Source organism: Aegilops tauschii, chromosome 6 (genome assembly GCF_002575655.3).
Source record: "Aegilops tauschii subsp. strangulata cultivar AL8/78 chromosome 6, Aet v6.0, whole genome shotgun sequence".
NCBI lineage: Eukaryota > Viridiplantae > Streptophyta > Magnoliopsida > Poales > Poaceae > Aegilops > Aegilops tauschii.
Genome location: NC_053040.3, coordinates 88,295,648 through 88,320,236, shown reverse-complemented (window position 1 = coordinate 88,320,236; position 24,589 = coordinate 88,295,648).

Here is a 24,589-nt window from a genome sequence, read left to right as displayed (position 1 = left end):
CTTGTGCCAGCAGTAGTGGCCAGTAACTCGAACACTACATCAAGACAGGACTTTTGGGTTCTGTCACTGTCGTCAAGGTAGTTTTTATCAGCTTTCTTGGAGACCAATAGGGATGTCTCACTATCTTGAACCTTATCTGCATTACTTCCTTTACCATTGCATAACGGGGTACTGTTCTCCAATATTTTGTTCGCATTCTAAAAGAGAAACAAGCAGACACATCACAGGTTTACCATGTTGTATATGAAACTCATTTTGGTAAATCAGTTCAGTAGTAAAGTGCACAGGATAACAACATGAAACAAACATATATCTATGTACCATGGTCACTTTATGGTCTATATCATTCTAGTTTTTGTTGCCAAATCAAGATAGAGACACAGTTCAAATAATATTTATTCAAGACAAAGCAGAATAGATAGAATATAAGTGTGGGAAACTATAGAGCAATAATAACACTTGTAATGTGCATGACATGAGAACATAACTGTTTATTCAATTGATACTGAAATCAACATAGAGCAAGTTACAACAGCAAACCAGTTAAAGAAACAGGTTTAAAACATACCTGTTGCGCCATTGGAGTTTCAATTCTATCCTTCAAATTTGAAAATAGTTGGTCTGAGTAAATACAGTGATGCAAGAGCAAAGGAGTATGAACCATAGCTACAGAACCTGACCTGAGAACAATTCTTCTTCTCCTTTAAGCCTTGAGTTGGGATTCGGAGTGGTGGTCCTCGTGCTTTGGGCACTGCAGTTCCCTTACTAACTGCTCATGTTTGGGTGCTCTGTGGTGGAGACGGTGTTGTGTCGACTGGAACTGGGTTACTATCTGCTGGGGTTGGGGTTAGAAGGGGTGTAGCTGCTTCTCTGTCCAACTGGGTAGGGGTACAATCCGCGAGAGTTTGGGTTATGTGTGGTGGGGATGGTTCTTGGGCAAGTACAACCGTGGTTCTATCTACATCAACTGGTAGCACTATCTTTTCTAAAGACCGTGTTGTTACTCCCTTAGATACTGCCATCACCCTCTCCAATTCAAATGGCTGATAAACAAGGAAAGTAATTGAATGTACAGACATTGTATGATAGACTGGTGCAATGGATAGTGGGGAATAAAAGAGGGCATGAAATAATTCACATTTATGTTGTCTAACCAAACAGGATAGCATGACACAATTTCACATATATGATGGCTAACTAAACATGATAGCATGACACAATTTCACATTATGATGGCTAACTGAAAAAGATGGAAAGACATAGTTTGAAATATGATGACTATGTAAACAGGATGACATGATATAACTATATAATGTGTTTATTAAATAGGTTGGCATGCCATAATTCACATACATGCTGCCTATGGAAACATGATAGCATGATATAATTCCCGGATAGAATGACATAATTCAAAATATGATGACTGTAAACACTAAATAGGATGAGATGATATAACTATATGATGTCTTCATTAAATGGGTTGCCATGCCATAATTCAGATAGATGATGTGTATGTAAACATGATGGCATGATATAATTCAAATATATGATTTATATAGTAAGCAAGTAAGCAGATGGCAATCCATATATGATGTAAAAACTAAGCAATGCAAGACAACATGCATGACATGGGTAATATAACCCTGCCAGGTTTGAGCATACACCTCAGGGGGGAAATAGGACTGGTCATCAGTCTCTGAATCCTCCTCTGAGGAGCTTTCTGTATCCAGCAAGATGTCTACTTCAGCACGTAGCATTGTCTGCTCTGAATACCTTGTTTTCACTCCAGATACTTCCATCACCGCTTCAAATGGCTGATGCACAGGAAGAGTAGTTGAATCTACAAACGTTGTTGTAACATCCCAAATTTTCAATTTGGAATGTTATACTTAGGTCATTCAAGCATATCATATTTTATTGCATTTTCGTTTTGGGATCCTCGAAATTCTAAGCAACTCAAGGACCCTCGGAGAGAGTTGGGGATTTCACGATTTTCATATTTGAATTCTATCAAATATTGAAACAAGGATCATTTTGGTTTTAATTAATTTTTCTCTCCGAAAATATTTCATATTAAAATATATGAGAGGAGATAATATGACTTCTCCAAAATAAATGAAATATTGGAGGAAAATATTAGAATCCAATAAATGATTTTATTTGGTTTTTATTGCAATTTTATTTGAATTAGGAAAAATACGCGTTTTTCAAAATTGCATTATAGGCCCAAATAGATGTTCACTTTGTCCGGCATATTTTTAGAGCACGGGGAAAATTTATTTCGGAATTTTTGGAGTCCGTTTAGTATTCCTTTTCTTTCTTTTTCTGCGCGTAGGAATATTTTCTTTTAAAGTAACCGACCTACGGGCCGTAACCAGGCCCGGGCTCCCCAGGCCGGCCCCCTCTTATAAGCCGCCCCGCAGCCCACCCTGCCGCCTCAGCCCGCCCGCGCCGCCTCCCGAACCCTAGCCCCGCCGCGCCACCTCCCGCCGCTGCTGTCGCCGCCTCCCGCCGCTCCTGCCGCCACCTCCCGCCGCCGCATCGGATCTCGCCGTTGACCCGCCGTTGACCGGTCGGTTTTCCACGGTTAACCCCGGTTTTTTTAGTTTCCGGTTTAATTTATTAGATCAGTTCGATTTTCCGTCGGTTTACTTATTTTGCGGACGTTCGTCCGTACGTTCGTTTTAACGAACACCGTTCACCCGTTAGCCGCAGACAGCGAACGTTCGTTCGTTAGCCTGTTCATTAGTTTTTCTTTTTCCAGGGTTTTTCCGTGATTATTTTCGATCGTGATTTCTAGCCTAATCTTCGATCTAGTATATCTTCTCGCTCGTTTATCGGAATCAGGCGATTCAAGCGCCTAGATCTTTGTCTCGAAGCCCTCTTTCTGTTTAACCAACTTGAACAAGATTTTGGTACTGTAAAATTTAACTTTAGTCCTGATTAGTAATCGGATCTTGTTTCTTTCGCAGTTTGAGTTTCGTTGCTTCGTCTGATTTGATTCTTTTTGCAACCTGGAGTTCTTAAGTTGAACTTTCTGGTTAGATCTTCTTATTTGAGTTTTACCCGTGCATCTTTGCTTGATTGCTTATGTATGCTATTGTTTGTTTGTGATAGAATTCCTGGAGTGCGAAGCATGCTACTACGAGTCCCTAGGTTTTACGGATCATCAGCAAGGCAAGTAACACATTGATCATACCCCTTTATTACCCAGTTTTTATGCATTAGTTAGAATCCTCACACATTGCATGAGTAGGATCTCTTAACATGTGGGTTTGGGAAGTAGATGATGAGGTAGAACCTATTACCTGTTTTATTATCAAACCCTTGGGAGTTACTTCTATGTTACACTTATTTTGCCATGCTATGCTAGTAGACGTGGATTGGGTGAGTGTATCCATGACAGATGTGAGTTTTTTAATTAATGGTTCAACTTAAGGTGGAAACTTTAATACATCTGGGTGGATTGCTTGTGGGCACCTGGAGAATCCAGAGTTGTCCTAGGATATCCCGGAGTACCCGTATGATCATCCTATGGTCCGCCACCCAGGCTCGAAGGGATCATAAGATTATTCATGCTAGAAACTTCCGTGTGCAGCCACAAGCCATTATGGGCTCTGGCATAGTTGAGTATGTTGTGTGACCTCTTTTAGTGGTGGGCTAGCAGATGTAGAGGGAAAGTAGGTGTAACTGTCCACCCAGAGTAAAGAGTTAATGCTTCTGAAAGACTGTGTCTCGGTCATCCGTTTCTCAAACACCATGTAGTGCGAGAAGTCCAACGGAGGAGATCGAGTCTTGTGGGGAAAAGTGCGCAAACCTCTGCAGAGTGTATAAACTAATCATGGTTAGCCGTGTCCCCGGTTATGGACATCTTGAGTATCTGGTTCTTGGATTATCATATTGATCTCATCACTCTAAAATTTATTTGTTGGGTTGTAAATGATTATCTTAAATAGAATTGAGTTGGAGGAACCTTCTCAATGATGTTTCAACCACCATGATAGTTAAATAAAATTTATTCCTTTGTTGTAGGGAAAAATTGGCTTTTCGCAAAAACAATATAACCATAGAGCCTCCACCAGCCATATATGCATGTAGTGATAGCATTTATCTGTTCATTGCTCTACTATGTTACATTGCCAGCATATTCCATGTGCTGACCCGTTTTCGGGCTGCAACGTATTGTGTTGCAGACTTTTCAGACGAGGAGTAAGGTTCGCTAGGCCGTTGTCTTGCACTCAGCTATGCCGTTGGAGTTGATGGACTCACTTTATCTTCCAAGCCTTCCGCTGTTATCGTGTTAGATGGCCTTAAGCCATATTTATTGTAATAAGTTCTCTTTTGAGACATTCGATGTAATAAGTGTGTGATTACTACTCTGTTATAAATCCATTCGAGTACTGTGTGTGTCAGCATTACCGATCCAGGGATGACACTGAAGCACAGAGACTTGACCATCTGAGGTCGGGTCGCTACAAGATGGTATCAGAGCACATGCTGAATGTAGGACACGACCACTAAGAAAAGCCATAGGTCACTCTTCTCTACCCATTTCTAACTCCTCTCCATTTTTCTACTCCTTAGGATGGCGGACACAAGGAACAAGTTTGCACAACCGGATGAAGACACACCCTTTGGACGACACTTGAAGGGTGTCACTAGGTACCTGAACATTGGAATACCAAGCTTCACCGGGACCTATACCGCTACTTTACCAGAAGAGGAGCGCTGGATGATTCGAGTTCAAGTTCCAGGAAGAACATTCACACCAGTTACGGAGCCCATAGAGTTTTCCTTTGATGCACCAACCTGGAGTCTAGGAAAGAGCATGGTAGCCCACATCGCCTTGGGATGCATCGGCGAAGTCTACAGCAAGGACCTCAAGGACACTATCTACCAGATATGTGGGCGCCGAGATGAGCAATGGGAGATAGTCGAGAGACAGGTCCATTGCAGCATTCATCCAGGAGCTAAACCAGCACATTCAACGCCAGGAGAACCAGATGTGCGCAAGCATGATAGAAGAAGGCGATGACAAGGATCACCGAGCTAGAAGAGGAACTCAAGTCTACACGCGATGGATATGAGGAGGAAATGACGATACTCGTGGAGAAGAATGACGACCTGACAAGGAAGCTAGGAGTCTTCATGGGAGACCCCGCGCCAGGAGGAGAGGACGACGATTCCACTTGTTCGGAGAACTACATCATCATCGACGACACCGACTCCGACCCTGACGATAGTGATGATGATTATGAAGACGAAGCTGGAGCGGATATCATGGAGTCTTCCATCGATCAAAATTTCTAGATGACCACCATATGACTAGTAGTATTCCCCTATATATAGTAGTAGTCTAAGCACTTTTAACGATAGTTCTAGACCGATTGTATGCCCTTGCTTGATTGATTGAGTGATATGATATGATTGTGTTTGTCTCATGTTCATATGGGTAGTCCCTTCTCACTAGACCTCATATCTATTCTAATCTCTCCCCTCTAAACCCATCAGATGCCTCCGAGACGTAACACCGGATTTGTCTTCCCACCGGAGATCACCCAATTGATCCAGCAGCAGAATGCCTTGATGCAGATATTAGTCCAGAACCAAGGCAACAACAACAACAACAACAACAACAACAACAACAACAACAACAACAACAACAACAACAACAACAACAACAACAACAACAACAACAACAACAACAACAACAACAACAACAACAACACAACAACAACAACAACAACAACAACAACAACAACAACAACCCGCCTCCAATGGACAACTTAGCCGCTTTCTGAGGTTGCAGCCGCCGGTGTTTTCCAGTAGCACCGAGCCGATAGTTGCGGATGACTGGCTACGCAGGATTGGAAGGGAGTTGACCACCGAAAGTTGCACAGATGCAGAGAAGGTGCGTTTTGCCACACACCAATTGGATGGACCAGCAGCATCTTGGTGGGAAAATTACATAGCCACCTTCCCGATAGCCAATATCACTTGGGATCAGTTTCAGCAAGCATTCCGCACAGCCCATGTCTCAACTGGAGCTATGAGCATGAAGAAGCGTGAGTTTCGCAACTTGCGCCAAGGGAATCGTACTGTGGCTCAGTACGTAGATGAGTTTAGTAAGCTGTCTCGCTATGCCCCTGATGATGTGGCCACAGATGCCGCAAAGCAGGAGAAGTTTATGGAAGGGCTTAATGATAAGATGAGCATGCAGTTGATGGTGGCAACATTTAACAACTACCAGGAGTTGGTAGACAAGGCTCTTATGATTGAAGGGAAGCAGCAGCAGATTGAGAGCCGCAAGAGGAAGTATGGACAAGGAAGGTACAACTCAGGAGCTCAGCAGAAGCCTCGTTTAACCCCGAACTCGGGAGGATTTACCCATAACCATGGAGGCCACACCCACAATGGAGGGAGTTCTCACAACCACAATGGCCCCAAGAATGGGAATGGGAATGGAGCAAGCAGCAATCAGAATCGCTCTAATCCAGCCACACCGGCCAAGAAGGACCTAAGTCACATTACTTGTTTCAAGTGCGGGAAGACTGGACACTATGCCACCGATTGCCCTGAAGCAAAGAATGGGAATGGCAATGGAAGCGCTGGGAAGAAGCCCAACCCTTTCCACAGGGGACAAGTTAACCACGTGAACATGGAGGAGGTTGAGGAGCAGCCTGATGCAGTTATCGATAAGTTTTTGATTAAGTCATTTACTGCAATCGTTCTTTTTGATACTGGTGCATCGCATTCATTCATATCAAGGGGATTCGTGGATAAGTATAAGTTGCCCACTAAGGTACTTAGGACACCCATGTTAGTAAGTTCGCCAGGAGCGGAGTATATGGCAAGGCAATGATGTTTTCAGATGCCATTGACCATTGGGAACCATGTTTTCCCCTCAGACCTGATAATTTTGGAGTCACAAGGATTGGATGTGATACTAGGAATGGATTGGCTATCGATGTATGGGGGAAACATCGATTGTGCGAGTAAGTCGATTTTGCTCACTACCCCGAAGGGAAAAAGGATCAAGTATGTATCCAGGCATGCGCCGAGGAGGACTCAAGTAAATTCCCTCACGAGAGTTGTTCAGGAGGAAGTGCCTGTAGTGAAGGATTACCCAGATGTATTTCCAGAGGTGTTACCAGGCATGCCGCTAGATCGAGACATTGAGTTTCTGATAGAGCAATTGCCAGGCATCGGAGCAATATCGAATAGACCATAACGGATGCCCGCACATGATTTGGAGGAGATTAAGAAGCAGATTAAGGAGTTGTTGGAAAAAGGTTACATCCGACGAAGTTCATCACCATGGGGAGCCCCGGTGCTCTTGGTCGAGAAGAAGGATGGATCGTTAAGAACGGTTCTTGATTATCATGCGTTGAATGAAGTAACAATCAAGAATAAATACCCATTGCTGATGATCAATGATTTGTTTGACCAACTGCAAGGAGCTAAAGTGTTTTTGAAGATCGATGTGCGATCAGGATATCACCAGCTGAAGATCCGAGAGAAGGATATACCCAAAACCGCTTTCACCACAAGGTACGGGTTATATGAGTATACAGTTATGTTATTTGGAGTAACTAACGCCCCTGCCTATTTCATGAGTATGATGAACAAGGTGTTCATGGAGTTCTTGGATAAGTTTGTCGTGGTGTTCATTGATGATATCTTGGTATACTCGAAGAATGAAGAGGAACACAAGGAGCATTTGCGTTTAGTTCTCAAGAAGCTCAGGGAGCATCAGTTGTATGCCAAGTTCAGCAAATGTGAGTTTTGGTTGAAGGAAGTTGGATTTCTTGGACATGTTATATCAGGAGAAGGTATAGCAGTGGATCCTACCAAGGTCCAGTCAGTCACTGAGTGGTTGGCACCCACCTCAGTTGGAGAGATCCGCAGTTTCCTTGGACTCGCGGGATACTACCGGAGATTTATTGAGAATTTGTCTACGATTGCGAAGCCTATGACGGCATTGTTGAAGAAGGACACCAAGTTCCATTGGACTGAAGAATGTGAAGCAAGTTTCCAGGAGTTGAAGAAACGTTTGACTACAGCCCCAGTGTTGATTCTGCCGGATATACGCAATGATTTCCAAGTGTACTGCGACGCCTCTCGCTTAGGACTTGGATGAGTACTTATGCAAGACGGAAGAGTTGTTTCGTATGCCTCACGACAACTTCAACAGCACGAGTTGAACTATGCCACACACGACTTGGAGTTAGTAGCTGTGGTACATGCGCTCAAGACCTGGAGACATTTTCTCATTGGGAATCGTTGCGATGGGTACACGGATCACAATAGTTTGAAGTATATTTTTAATCAGAAGGAGCTGAACCTCAGGCAGAGGAGATGGTTGGAGCTCATAAAATATTATGATATGAAGCTGCACTATCATCCAGGCAAGGCCAATGTCGTAGCAGACGCTTTGAGCCGGAAGAGTTATGTCAATACCCTCGTAAGCGGAGGAATGCCATAGGAGTTGGTAGAAGATCTCAGGGAGCTACGTTTGGAGATAGCCCCTAGAGGATTTGTTGCAGCATTGGATGTTCAGTCAACATTGTTGGAAAATATTCGAGAAGCTGAGAAGGATGACAAAGAAATTGCCGAGATAAAGGAGAAAATGAGCGAAGGAAAAGCCAAGGGTTTTCGTGAGGATGAGCACGACACCTTGTGGTTTGAGGACCATATATATATGCCCAATAATGCGGAGCTCAGGAAGTTGATACTATAGGAAGCTCATGACTCACCATACTCGATACACCCCGGAAACACCAAGATGTATTTGGATTTGAAGGAGTGTTTCTGGTGGACTGGAATGAAGAAAGATATTGCCGAGTATGTAGCCATATGTGATGTATGTCAGAGAGTGAAGGCAGAACATCAAAACCCAGCAGGATTACTGCAGCCTATGCCGATCCCCGAATGGAAGTGGGGTAAGCTTGGCATGGATTTTATCACCGGATTACCCAGGACCCGATCAGGATATGATTCTATCTGGGTAGTAGTGGATCGCTTGACCAAAGTAGCTCACTTTATCCCAGTGAAAACCACCTATACCAGTGCAAAGTTGGCCAAGATATACATGACCAGGATCGTATGTCTGCACGGAGTTCCGAGGACCATCGTATCAGATAGAGGAACACATTTTACTTCAAAGTTTTGGCACCAGCTGCACCAGACTTTGGGAACCAGGCTAGAGTTCAGTACAGCCTTTCATCCGCAGACAGATGGACAGACAGAGAGAGTCAATCAGATTCTGGAGGACATGTTGAGAGCTTGTGCGCTAGATTATGGATCTAGTTGGGATGACAACTTGCCCTACGCAGAGTTCTCTTACAACAACAGCTACCAGGCCAGTTTTAATATGGCACCGTTCGAAGCACTGTATGGAAGAAGATGCCGAACACCATTGATGTGGGATGAGGTTGGAGACCGCCAGTTGTTTGGACAAGATTTGATTAAAGAGTCCGAAGAGAAGGTTAAGCTAATTTGAGATAGACTGAAGGTAGCTCAGTCCAGGCAGAAGAGTTATGCAGACTCGAAACGCAAGGAGGTAGTCTATGAAATCGGAGACAGAGCATATCTGCGAGTGTCACCTCTTTGAGGAGTTAAGCGTTTTGGAGTTAAGGGAAAGTTAGCCCCGAGATTTGTGGGACCGTACCGTGTTTTGGAACGCATGGGAGAGGTAGCCTACAAGTTGGAGTTACCCGAAGGATTGTCAGGAGTTCATGATGTGTTTCACATTTCCCAGTTGAAGAAGTGTCATGCTGAGATGGCCGACATACCTCTGAGAGATACAGTGCCCCTGGAAGCAATACAGTTGGATAGTGATTTGACCTACGAGGAGAAACCCGTTAAGATTCTCGAATTTGCCAGCCGAGTTACTCGCAGCTAGGTTATCAAGTTTTGCAAAGTTTAGTGGAGCCACCATACCGAGGATGAAGCCACCTAGGAACGAGAGGATGATCTATGCAAAGGCCACCCGCACCTATTTTCTAGCCAACCCGAATCTCGAGGACAAGATTCATCTTAAGGGGGGTAGGTTTGTAACATCCCAAATTTTCAATTTGGAATGTTATACTTAGGTCATTCAAGCATATCATATTTTATTGCATTTTCGTTTTGCGATCCTCGAAATTCTAAGCAACTCAAGGACCCTCGGAGAGAGTTGGGGATTTCACGATTTTCATATTTGAATTCTATCAAATATTGAAACAAGGATCATTTTAGTTATAATTAATTTTTCTCTCTGAAAATATTTCATATTAAAATATATGAGAGGAGATAATATGACTTCTCCAAAATGAATGAAATATTGGAGGAAAAATATTAGAATCCAGTAAATGATTTTATTTGGTTTTTATTGCAATTTTATTTGAATTATGAAAAATACGCGTTTTTCAAAATTGCATTATAGGCCCAAATAAATGTTAACATTGTTCGACATATTTTTAGAGGACGGGGAAAATTTATTTTGGGATTTTTGGAGTCCGTTTAGTATTCCTTTTCTTTCTTTTTCTGCGTGTCGGAATATTTTTTTAAGTAACCGACCTACGGGCCGTAACCGGCCCGAACTCCCCAGGCCGGCCCCATCTTATAAGCCGCCCCGCAGCCCACCCCGCCGCCTAGGCCCGCCCGCGCCGCCTCCCGAACCCTAGCCCCGCCGCGCCACCTCCCGCCGCTGCTGCCGCCGCCTCCCGCCGCCGCCCGCCGTCGCCGGAGCCGCCACCACCGCGTCGGATCTCGCTGTTGACCGGCCGGTTTTCCACGGTTAACCCCGGTTTTTTAGTTTTCGGTTTAATTTATTAGATCGGTTCAGTTTTCCGTCGGTTTACTTATTTTGCGGACGTTCGTCCGTACGTTCGTTTTAACGAACACCGTTCACCTGTTAGCCGCAGACAACGAACGAACGTTCGTTCGTTAGCCTGTTCGTCTGTTTTTCTTTTCTAGGGTTTTTCCGCGATTATTTTCGATCGCGATTTCTGCCCCAATCTTCGATCTAGTATATCTTCTCGCTCATTTATCGGAATCAGGCGATTCAAGCGCCTAGATCTTCGTCTCGAAGCCCTCTTTCTATTTAACCAACTTGAACAAGATTTTGGTACTGTAAAATTTGACTTTAGTCCAAATTAGTAATCGAATCTTGTTTCTTTCGTAGTTTGAGTTTCGTTGCTTCGTTTGATTTGATTATTTTTGCAAACCGGAGTTCTTAGGTTGAACTTTCTGGTTAGATCTTCTTATTTAAGTTTTACCCGTGCATCTTTGCTTGATTGCTTATGTATGCTATTGTTTGTTTGCGATAGAATTCCCGGAGTGCGAAGCATGCTATTACGAGTCCCTAGGTTTTGTGGATCGTCAGCAAGACAAGTAACACATTGATCATACCCCTTTATTATCCAGTTTTTATGCATTAGTTAAAATCCTCACACATTGCATGAGTAGGATCTCTTAACATGTGGGTTTGGGAAGTAGATGATGAGGTAGAACCTATTACCTATTTTAGTATCAAACCCTTGGGAGTTACTTCTACGTTATGCTTATTTTGCCATGCTATGCTAGTAGACGTGGATTGGGTGAGTGTATCCATGATAGATGTGAGTTTGTTAATTAATGGTTCAACTTAAGGTGGCAACTTTAATACACATTTGGGTGGATTGCTTGTGGGCACCTGGAGAATCCAGTGTTGTCCTAGGATATCCCGGAGTACCCGTGTGATCATCCTACGGTCCGCCACCTAGGCTCAAAGGGATCATAAGATTATTCATGCTAGAAACTTCCGTGTGCAGCCACAAGCCATTATGGGCTCTGGCATAGTTGAGTATGTTGTGTGACCTCTTTCAGTGGTGGGCTAGCAGATGTAGAGGGAAAGTAGGTGTAACTGTCCACCCAGAGTAAAGAGTAAATGCTTCTGAAAGACTGTGTCTCGGTCATCCGTTTCTCAAACACCATGTATTGTGAGAAATCCAACGGAGGAGATCGAGTCTTGTGAGGAAAAGTGCACAAACCTCTGCAGAGTGTATAAACTAATCATGGTTAGCCGTGTCCCCGGTTATGGACATCTTGAGTATCTTGTTCTTGGATTATCATATTGATCTCATCACTCTAAAATTAATTTGTTGGGTTGTAAATGATTATCTTAAATGGGATTGAGTTGGAGGGACCTTCTCAATGATGTTTCAACCACCATGATAGTTAAATAAAATTTGTTCCTTTGTTGTAGGGAAAAATTGGCTTTTCGCAAAAACAATATAACCATAGAGTCTCCACCAGCCATATATGCATGTAGTGATAGCATTTATCTGTTCATTGCTCTACTGTGTTACATTGCCAGCATATTCCATGTGCTTACCCGTTTTCGGGCTGCAACATATTGTGTTGCAGACTTTTCAGACGAGGAGTAAGGTTCGCTAGGTCGTTGTCTTGCACTCAGCTATGCTGTTGGATTTGATGGAATCACATTATCTTCCAAGCCTTCCGCTGTTATCGTGTTAGATGGCCTGAAGCCATATTTATTGTAATAAGTTCTCTTTTGAGACATTCGATGTAATAAGTGTTTGATTGCTACTCTGTTATAAATCCATTCAAGTACTGTGTGTGTCAGCATTACCGATGTAGGGATGACACTGAAGCACAGAGACTTGACCATCTGAGGTCAGGTCGCTACAGTTGTCGACAAATGGAACACGTAATACAAAAAAACTGATAGCATGATATAATTCACATACATGATGATTGGCTCAAGAGCATGGCATTGCATAATTCACATATATAATGCCTTTGCAGCAAGATAGCATTGCATAATTCACATATATAATGTCTTGCAACAAGATGGCAATGCATAATTCACATATATGGTAATTAGACACTAAACAGGTAGCATTCACACAAAGCATGTCTAAACTAATCAAATGACATAGCAATGCAAGACACCATACGCACGATATGAGCAACATAACCCTGCCAAGTTAGAGCATACACCTCGAGGGGGAAATAGGACTGGTCATCTGTCTCTGAATCCTCCTCTGAGGAGCTATCCGTAACCAGCGAGATATGCGCTTCGTCAGATAGCATAGTCTGCTCTGAAGACCTTGTTTTCACTCCAGAATTTTCCATCACCGTGTCAAATGGCTGATGCACACGAAGAGTAGTTGAATGTACTAACATTGTTGACAAATGTAATACGTAACGAAAAAAAGGATGGCCAGATATAATTCACATATAAGATGACTGGCTAAGCAGGATGGCATTGCAAAATTCACATATATGATGCCTGGCTAAACAAGATGGCGTTGCATAATTCACATAAACGATGAATAAACTAAACAGATGGCATTCACACAAAGCATGTATAAACTAAGCAGTTGACATATTTGATGTATAAAGTAAGCAATGCAAGGCACCATATGCATGATATAACCAACATCAGCATTCCAAGTTAGAGCGAAGACCTCAGGGGGTAAATAGGAGTGGTCTTCTCCTTCTGAATCCCCCTCAGAACAGATATCTTCCTCTCAATTACAATCTGAAATGGGTGGAGGGGGGCTGCCTTTGCGCCTACCATGGAGCGACGTCTGCATGAAATTTTATTGCCACGCAAGGCTCGTCTCTTTTGCTCTACATGTTCAGTTCCATTGTGTACAATAACTGACATGCATAGGAATAAAACATAGTGAGATTATGTAAGGAGTGCATGCAGAAATCCAGAGTGATGGTAGCAACCTGTGGATAGACCCAAAACCAATGATAGCAGGCAGATAATGGCTTCAGTTAAAAAATACAGATAATGGCTTCTTTACTGTTTGTTTCCCACCCAACATGAAACTCATAGTAGACACCAGAGATTAACCAGATAGTAGATAGATAATATTGATTGTGGCCCCGATATGTACCCCACAACCATTTAAAAACTCAAGTTTGACCATTAGTTTGGAGCTGAGTCTAATCGGTGAACAGGACGATAAAGTAGCATGTAATATTAAGCGATGCATAACGTAAGCAGACACGAAAGAGTGCGACCTCTCTTGCGAACCCGTGTAGTCCTCGAGGTCATCTGCTCGGTTGATGATGGTAATGCAGTTGTCATGGCTGCCGGCGGCGGGGAAGAAGATCTGAGGCGGTGAAAGATAGTCTGGAGGCCGGATCCCTGCTGTGCTGGACCCTTCTGTCGTTGGAGCAGTTGAGCTTGGGTGGATGACGGTGCAGTAGGAGCGGAACAAACCACACAAGGTTTTCTTTGACAACTATCTATAAGAGAAGTAATTATGTAAGGGCTCATTTGAATTGGAGGATTCTAACAACGCAGGGATGGGAAATACACAGTAATAGGATAGGAATGCACGTGCAATACAGATAATTTAAAAACACAGGATTTCTGCCAATCTGGGTGTTTGGTTCACAAGAATTGGAAGATCACAGGATGCAAAGAAGCATGGTGAGATTAAGTCAAACCACAAGAAAATGTACGGTTATAATGCTATTATGCTACTATCTCTTAGTCTTGTCCTTCATGAAGAGGAATTTGAAAAGGAGGACAAGTGGAAATTAAAATCCGTACGGTTTTTCTTTCAAGGAGACACTAAAGGAACAAATCCTACAGTTTTCCTTTGCTCCATTCCTTTGAACCAAATGCATGAATAGTAGTACCATAGGAAACTTTCCAATTCCTATGTTTTTCCTTCACTTTTCCTTTCAAGCACTAGCGATTCTAGTAGGCAGGCTTGAGCAAGGAAAAGCTACACTCAAAAAATGTTTTTGTGCTACTTGCCTACTTCTACTACTTTGGACCCAGGCCACTGCCGTACTAGCTCAACTCCCAGGCCCATCAACAAATGCACAACACAAACACGCAGAGATAAATAATGATGGCGTTTAAGAGAGTCCATCTCGGATAGCTAAGTTGACTGGTACCTCACTGCTTGTCATATAGTAGGAGAAACTAATCGTATTTCACATTACTGCGTGTGCTCAGTGGACAATATATATAACATGTAGAGTAAAAAAGAGATGCAACAAGTGTACAACCTCTTTGGCGAAGCCATGTCGATCTCAGCGTGATTGTGTTGGCCGGTGAGGATGATCCGGCTGACTTGGCTGTCGGAGGAGGGAAGAAGATCTTAGGCGTCTGGAGATGGAGCCCGGGGTACTAGTCCACTGTGATGGAGGGTTTCGTTGTTGGAGCAGCTCCGGTGAGTTGTACGACGCCGAGGCTGAAGCAGGACAAGAGAGACAACGTTAACCTGAGTGGAATTCTAATAGCATCTCCAATAGATGACGTAAAATACATAACCACAAAGTGCTAGATGTAAAATACATCAGCCGCTCATCTCTGAACTTAACTGTCGAAACTGAATTTAACTGTCGAAACTGAACTTAACTGTCGAAACTGAATTTTTCTGTCGAAACTGAACGCACAGTAGCAGAAAAGCAGTAGCAGCAGCAGCGCGTGTGAGAGCCGGGGCAGCTGGTCGTGTAGCAGCATCAGGTGAGGCTACCCTGAGCCGCCAGCCACCACCGGCCAAGCAGCCGCCCCCCGCCGCCCGCGGCCGGCGGTGCGCCGCCCCGCCCGCCCCGAAACCACTCCCCACCGCCGGTCCGCCGCCGCCCCGGCCATCCCTCTAGCCCCCCCCCCCGTGCTGAGCTTTTTCTCTGGCGATCTCCACACCACCGCCCCACCACCGCCGGCGACCACCGCCCCGACCTGAACCCTAAGATAGATACTGGGGTACCTCTCCGGCGAGCCCCCTCCCTGCAGTGGCTGGTTCTTCCTTAACTCCGGCGAGCCCCCCCCCCCCACCCCCTGAAAATTGACTGACCCGAAAGTCGATTCAGTCGACTGAAGTGTAGCTAAATCGGAGCAGCATCACAAGCAAGAGCAAGAGCGAGAGCAGCAGCGCGAGCAAGAGCAATTGCAAGAGCAGACCACGCAGGGGACCGAGAGCAAGAGCAGAGCAGCAGCGCGAGCGAGAGCTAAAGAAGCAGCAGCTCCTACTGATGTGGACGTCGCCGCCAAGGGAGCGACGCCGTGGAGGAAGTGGCCGGTGATGCCGCCGTGGATGGAGCCGTGCTGTGTCGGCTCGGGACCGAGCGCCGGCAGCACCGTGAGATCGAATCAAGAAGAAAATGCGGCGATTAGTGTACAACCTCTTTGATGGCGCCGATTAGGCCTCAGCTTCATCTGAGGAAACGGTGACAATGATGCTCTTCCGGTGATGCAGGTGAAGATGGCGGTGTGGGAATGGAGGTGGCGCGAAAGACGAGGGGAACGTCGGGGCAGCTCCTTGGAGGTGGAGGACGGGGTGGCTGAACCGTCGGGACGACGAGATCGATGACGGATCCTCATCCGGTACGGTGGATGAGGGACGTCGAGGTGTTGCTGTGGACGACGTCGTCGGGGAAGAGGCTCCGGCTGGGTGGCAGACGGAGGAGGGTGTGGGGCTTCGCGGGTTTTCGCGGCCTCGGTGTACGAATGGGTGGGCGGATGGGATGGGAGTGGGGAACCATGGCTTAGGGATGCGCTTGTCCGAAATGTGGGGTAAGTTACGGAATTACCCCCACCGATTTGAGCTAGGCGGTTCTTTCGGTTCAGGGGTATCATAGGCATTTCGCGTGTCAGGATTTCACAGGAGGTGGGAGTTTTCGCGCGCGTTGTAATTTTGGAATAGGAAGGCGCGGGTTGAGATGGAGGGAGTTGTCGGAGCACAACGAGACAAAGATATATCTTAAATATTTCAGGGTAACAAGGCGCGGGTTGAAATTTTCGGACAAGCCCAACGTGCATTGTACCAAATCAATTCGCACTTCCGTCGATGAAAAAACAAAAAGAAATCATTTCGCAGCACACAAGAGAGTCTAGTCGCGTGTACTGTACCAAATCAATTCCCACTACAAATGTCATTCAAAACTTTGAATTCATGTTATGTGCAATTAAAATATTTCGCTACGTGTATAATGCATGCAACCTGCTACTCAAATGAACGTTTTAGTGCATTCCAAACGTATATACTACCGCTTCAATATGAACTAAATTTGAATGCGTTTCTCTATTTGAATAAGATCTACAATGATGATTGTTGTGAAGTCAAACCATTTGAATTTGTTTCTCTATTTTAATAAGATCTACAATCATCATTATTGTCAAGTTAAACCATCATTTGTGTATTATCTTCACAGCACACCACATGATTACTCTCGAGTTAGATATGAACTATGTGTACTATATGAACTCGAACTCGATTTTTTGAATCCACTTTATGTTGATTTCAAATCACAGTACATTTCAAGCTCTAGCTAGATCTTCAGAATCTAAACTATGTCTCATATGTATAATGTGTTTATCACATAATGTATGGTGCCCCCCCTACGCCTACAAGTATTTAGATGTGAGTTGCAAACACCACACATTATCACAAATTCAAATAAAATGTGAGATTGTTCGATATATAGTATTGTTTAGATTGTTCGATATTTAGTTGTAAGCTGCAAACGCCACACATTATCACAAATTCAAATAAAATGTGAGATTGTTCGATGTATAGTATGGTTTAGATTGTTCGACATTTAGCTGTGAGTTGGAAACGCCATGCATTATCACGTTATGGTATAACATGTGCAAAACGACAACACGCGTATCACCGCTATATTCATGCATGCATATGTTTATAACACTATGATCTCCTATTCAAATATATGAATCCACTTTCATATCAAATTATGATCTTTGTTAGTCTCTTACACCAACACAATCCTCTAACCTTTGTAGTTAGCACTAACTTTCTCTCGTGCATGCACGCGCCCTCCTCGCCCCCTCCCTCAGCATTCTATCCATCGCGCACATTCATTTTTTTCTTTAGGTCGTTCTCCCACAGTCTCCACAACTCCTTTCCGACACACACCGATCGATAAACCTCTCCAGCGTCTGCCTACAACATACGTACACACGCACCTTCCATCTCCTCCTTTATGTGTCCATGCCTCGTGTATCTCATATGGTCCCACACACGTGTAAACTCTCGCCCCTCTTTTCATCGATCTCACAACCGCACACTCCTCCCCCTATATAGCTAGTAGCTCGGCCTCTCGCACCACCTCCTAGCTCCATTCTCTCTGTCTATCCGTCTCGCTGGGCCTTATTTGCCTCTAACAAATGGATGTACACCGACCGATCTCCTGCTATACATATAGCTAGCTAGGTCCTTAATTATAATTCGTTTTCTCCACACGTCGATCGATCTACCTCATTAGTTATGTCTCTCCCTTCCTCCGACAAACAACAATTGATCTACCGATCTAGTTAGGTTTGCTTAGCAAACACATGGTTCCCCTTCATCATCCATGCATGCATCCCGACAGATCTATCACGCACAGGCACACATAGAAACACATCCCCACTCTTATTGATAATATTGCAGTTCTACCATCAGTTTGTCTAGTAGGCCTCTCCCACCATCTTCGAGAAGCAACTCCATCACCCATCCAGCACTCTACCCCTCTCCCTCCCTCTCTCTCTCCTCTCTCCCACTCTGTCCCAACCTATTTCCCGTCCTTCATTTATGTATGGATATCGACCATCTCCCTCAAGACATAGCTGGGTCTTTCCTTCTCCACACATATACGAGTCGTTCTACCTCTTTAGTTAGGCCTCTGCCTCCCCCCCTCCCGCCCACCCTCCCCCCCCCCCCACACACACCGATACATCGAGCGCTCTAGTCATGTCTCCCTGCCACACACAAACTTGCCATGTGCCCTCTGACGTTCTGGTAGGTCAGTCGCCCTATATCTTTGACTTGCACACACACAATTTCGATGGCTCTCTTCATCCATCTCACACCCACCCACTTGATCCTCTCTCGACTCTATCGATATCTATGACCCCTCCCTCTCTTCTCGTGGATCGCCCCCTCTGGCCCTCTCTATATGATATGGATATGCCTCTATTTCACACACATTGCATGCAAAATTTTGTTTGAGATGTCATCGACACATATTCCCACAAATACATTCACGAAATCACCACCCCCCCCCAAAACAAAAAACACTCATGAATGCACACGCCATCTGTCTAGGTTTGTATCTCTCTTACACACACCCACGTAGGTGGGGGCCGTGCACGAAGAGAAGAGGTGCACGCACGGCGCACGTACTCCCGTCTCTTTCCCAACCACGCCCGCGTGGGTACACGGTGGTGCTTATTTCTGTACGAAAAGGCAGTCCATGTGGTAATTTGACACGTGTACTGGTTGTCCACTTGATGGAGGATCGTCTACCACGAGTGAACAAACAAATTGTGACTTGACGCATTATGTTAAAAAAGAGGCAAACCATGTGGGGCCTACCTTAGAGGCAAGGCTCTATACACTGGAGTACTTTTGATGTGTCCCGTCAACTCGCAGAATGAGGAGAAGCTTGCTTAGTACGCCGTCTCCCCCGCCCACGGGCGCGGTGGCTCGCATGATGAGGTGAACCTTGCTTACTAGTACGCCTTACGCCCGCTCCCTCGCCCGCGCACGCGGTGGCTCGCAGGACGAGGAGAAAATTTTACTAGTACTCCCTCCGTTTACTCCTCGTCCCTACCTTGGTTAGAGAGATTATCATATTGTTTGTAATATATGTCCTTTAGTAGATTTCAATATGAACTACTAGTACATACTCCAAACACTGATGTATATAGACGTATTTTAGAGTGTAGATTCACTCATTTTGCTCCGTATGTAGTCCATATTGAAACGGGCGTAACAGTACGCACTCTCCCTCGCCCCTCGACCCTCGCCACGTGGTGGACGTGCAGCAATTCATTCGGTCTCATATAGCCAGAACGATATATACTGCAGTACCATTATTGCTCGACTTCCTAAAGAGGCGAAGAGCCAATCGCAAGGTTAATATTTTGGAGATGCCAAGCGCAAGGTTTATAGGAGAACGAGTAGTAGGTGCCGCGTCATTTATAAATAAAGTTTTTTTCTTCAGTGGCACGTACGCAATATAAATAGGTTCATATGGAGAGAAAAGGAAACCGCTCCACTATATAAATAGGCAAGACGAGCCTACACGGTTGCTTGCTGGGGTTGCTCTCTTCAGTTTTCACACTCTCTCGCACAAAACGACTGCGGCCACATCTCTAACATCCCGGCGGATCACGTCCGCCGGGGAAGGGGTGGATGCTTAGTGTAGATGCGGTCGCCGTCGCCGACGGCGAAAACCCACTGTCGGCACGTCCCGATCAGGGGTCCCCGCCGTTCTCTCTCACAAAGCCGGTGAGATTGCCTTCGTCCATTGCTCACTGCCGCGACGTGGGCAGTCGCCTCCTCCCGTCGCCCTCCTCTAGGTTGAGCTACGTCCCGACATCCCTCAGGTACGACTCCCTTTACAGCCGGCTTGCACCACTGCTCCAGCTGCCCACATCACTCCATGTGGATATTTCTCTACTTCTTTGCCCCGCACATACCTCTACTGGCTTCTATGTACTGTATTTGTGATGAGTTTATGTCTCATCAACTAGTCCCATTAATCTTATTCCAATCACGCTTCTTCAATTTCTTTGCCACAGGGATGCTCATCTCGATTTTGGTGAAACTGCACAAAATGATCCGATGGTCAAAGGGTTGCAAACTTCATTTCTTAGGAAGCTCCAACGTTGCCAGCAAATTAAATCCTGGTTAGGGTTTACGATTCAAGGGCTAGGGACTGCATGGATCTTTTTTCTTTAGTTGTCTCTGTTCCAAAATAAGTGTCAACTTTAGTAGTAGTACAACTTTGTACTAAAGTTTGCATAAAGTTGAGACACTTATTTTGGAACGGAGGGAGTACATATTGGCTATGATCTGTCAATCATTGAGATGCAATAGCATGCATGTTAGTCTCCTTTGTATTTGATGAAATGTTGCAACAGGCAACCTTGGACGCAAGATACATGAAACAGAAGCTGGAAGCTTCATAGCATTGTACAAATTTATCTCGCTGATAAATTACAGTACTTACTATACTAGTACTATGTAAAGAGTTAGGTGTCGCACGATGTCCAAAAAATATGGTGATAGTGTGAGGTGGGCCATGTAATCACTGAGCCTGCGCGTTTTCACTGCTCTCGCACTCCTCCACTGAGAATGGAGAAATTTGTAATCTAGTAGTACCTCCTTTCGCCGAAAGCGTGGGACATCCAGTAGTCCTACCACCTCAGTAATAATGACCAATGAGTCGTCAAATCACATAGACCCGGCAGTAAGTTGGACGGACGAAGCAACCTTCACTCATGAATCCACTTCTCCCTTCAACGCAGGCGCCAGTGAGAGGTCGTGTCCGCTCTGCCCGCGCATGAATGCAGCATCGATTCTTTGGAGCGGCGATGACCGTTTCAGGCGGGAAGCGCGCGCGGGCGATGGAGGGGCTTTGGGTGGGCCAGGCTGGTCAGGAGCGGGCGTGGCAGCTGTCCCGCCTGTCCTGACCGGACGCCCGGAAACGAGAGGATGCACCGACTCTCGCGGCTAAATCGTACACTACACACCAGCTCTCTGTAGGAGTAGGTCGATGTGTCGTTCTCTCTAACACACACATGCTGTTAAACACACACACACACACACACCGAGGTAAAATGAGTCTATATCTCAATTAATGAAGACTTGTATGTTACCATCCATATGTTACTACCTACTATGAAAGTAGTAACATAGACTAGTAACATATGCATGTTACTAGTCCAAGTTACTCACCACTATGACCAGCCTAGCAATGTAAACCAAACGCTCCTTACTCTGCCTTTTTATCTCCCCCGAAAATCCAATGCATGGAGCGCAACTACGCGTTGATGCATGCGAGTTAATACGTGGCCCTGCATGGTAGCTAAAACGACATCTCTTAGTTGTTGTGATTAATTGTTGCGGTTAGAGACATAAATCAGGGCTTTGATTGGAGGAAGGACCGGTCAAGTTTCTCCTTCTCCTCCAATCTGCTTGCACCTCGTTTCGAATAAATAAATCTACTTGCACCTTGGTCCCGCTGCACCTTCTAACGTGACTTATTACACCTAGACGGAGGGAGTAGTACGAGATACGGTGGCACACTGACTTAGGTCGAATACAAGTGCCCAAAATTGGGTGCATGTTATAATACGGATTCACTTAAAATAGTACGTGAGCGAACAGAGGGATCAATTAGACAGTGTACAGAGAAGTAGCGAGATATGTGAGGTAACATACACCGCTTTAAATCCCAATGACTCCCACGCAAAAAAAACACGGCATGCTTGTCACACGAATGCAGGAATGTATTAAAGGTTATTTTCCTCTCGGAACGTGGGGGTGGTGTAGCTGGTTAGCCTGTTCGCTCATCAAACTTGAGGTCTCGGGTTCGATAACTACACTTGAGCATAATTTTGTTTTTGTTTGACTTCTTTCTTCCACCCAATGACAGGTAGGCCCCGCATGACAGAGAGAGAAAGTGATCTGGGGCGGTGCCAGGAGGATTCTTTGACTGGTCAAAATGGATAGATACGGAGCTATACGATCTCGTAGTGACTGTATAATCACCTCATCACGTATACGCTGCAGCCTCGGCGCTTGTTTTCTAGGGTTTGCACTCTTCACACTCTCTCTCTCTCCAGTATATATATACACGCTGGAGCCTTAGCGCTTGTAGTTGCTCTCTTCACACTCTCTCACCCTCTCCAGATCTAAACAAGACTTCGTTGGCCTCTCTCTCCCCTCACTGCTAGTCAAAGAGCCGACAGGATCCGTCCACCGGGAAGGGAAGGAGGCTTAACGTTGTCGCCGTCTGCGAGGAAGGGAATCCACTACTGGCGCAACTGTTCTCTTTCACCCAGCGGCGGCGCGGGAGGGCCTCCGACCCCTTCTTCCTCGGCGCCGTACATAGTGTGGGACGAACGGCCTCCGGTCGCCCACCGAACCCCACCTCAAGAACCTTAAGGTATAATTTACTTATTCCACATGCAGTGCTCTAGCTGCATGTGGGCTTTTTCCGCTTCTGCACTCGAATCTAGGTGTTGGATCAAACATGAAAGTAGTGGGGAAAGTTGTATAGCATGAATCTAGGACGTGGTTCAAAGAGGAAAGGAAGGGGGAAATTACTAGTACAGACTGGCTATCCAGCACCTACGTTGGTCGAAAAGGGGAAACAATGACAAATGCAGTACGCACATCTGTAACGAACTGATCTTTTGTTTTGGGGGACAAGGCTGTAGAGTTTGAGCGGGACTAGATTTGTTGCGCTCACATAAGGAAAGTTGTCTAAAGATAACAAAACTGGGACCAAAACAAATATGCCCCTTGGTTGTTTTTGTTTTTTGTTGCAACAGACTGTGCATCACCCCTTCATACATCGGTAGATGCACATGGTGCTGGTGCGCCCACTGTCCCGTGCAACTCTTTAGCTGTTGTTAATCTAAGGCCCTGTTTGGTTAAAAACTCCCTAGTCCCTACCTGCTTGGTTCCAGGGACTAAACATGAACTAGAGGTTATTAAGTGACATGCTAAAAGACCATGTTACCCCTAGTAATGAACTAATAGAGACAAGCTGCGATGCGGGGCAGGGGCAACTGTTGGAAAAACTCCCAAAAAGACTCTCCCTCGAGGTCTTCGTTCTTTAGTCCCTAAAAGTCCCTCTTGTTTGGTTTAGATGGGACTAACACGGACTTTTTTTAGTCCCTACACCAAAATGTCCCTGTAAACAAACACCCTCTAATAATGCCGCTGGAAAATTGATGCAATGCCACAGTTAAAAGAAAATTACATGTTTAATGAATTTTATTGTTAGTATAATCTCTCTGTTAATATTAATCAATGCCACCGTTTGAGAAATGCTACTGTCTTGCTTTCTTTCCCATTTAGATAAGTTAGATGCTTCTTTTTGTTGGCTTCTGTGTCATCCACCGTTATTGACCACTAGTTGTTTCCTTTGCACCTCTGTGTAAACATGGTTATCTACTTCACCTCGTTGCTATTGTGACCTTTTGTTGCACTGCACAAAACACTTTTGTTTTAAGAGTGTTTTGTGCAGTTCAACCAAAATGTCACACCGACAATGTTGCTTGATTGCTTGATCTTAGTGGAACTGCATAAGAGGAGATCTTACTTCCTATCTGTGTTGGCAAATTTGGTTCAGATCTTCTTCTTGTGAGTTGTTTGAATTCCGAGTCATGAGAGGTCAGTACTAGCCTTCTTTCACATGATTGTGCAGTGTGCTTTCATATGTTGTGCTACTTGTACGCCAATGTTGCTTGATTTTAGGGAACTGCACAAATGGAGACAAGACTTCCAATCTGTATGTGCACAGTAATATCCCATTGAGGTAAGATAAGGATATTTCACAATTGTTGGCCTGTATTTTGCCACTTTCATCTGAAAATTAACGCCATTGTTTAGTGCTATACTTGTGCTCCCTAATTGACATGCCAAATCTTACATTGAAGGCGAAGCTTGTCTGTTATTGAACCAAGTGATGAAGGGGAAGAACAAGCGGAAGAAAAACAAAAATCAACTCTTGGTGCTGTAATGAAGCACTGGAACTGTGATGGCACAAGTAATGATATAGTTTTGCATCTTAATTTATTGCTATGGCTGGAACAAGCAATTGT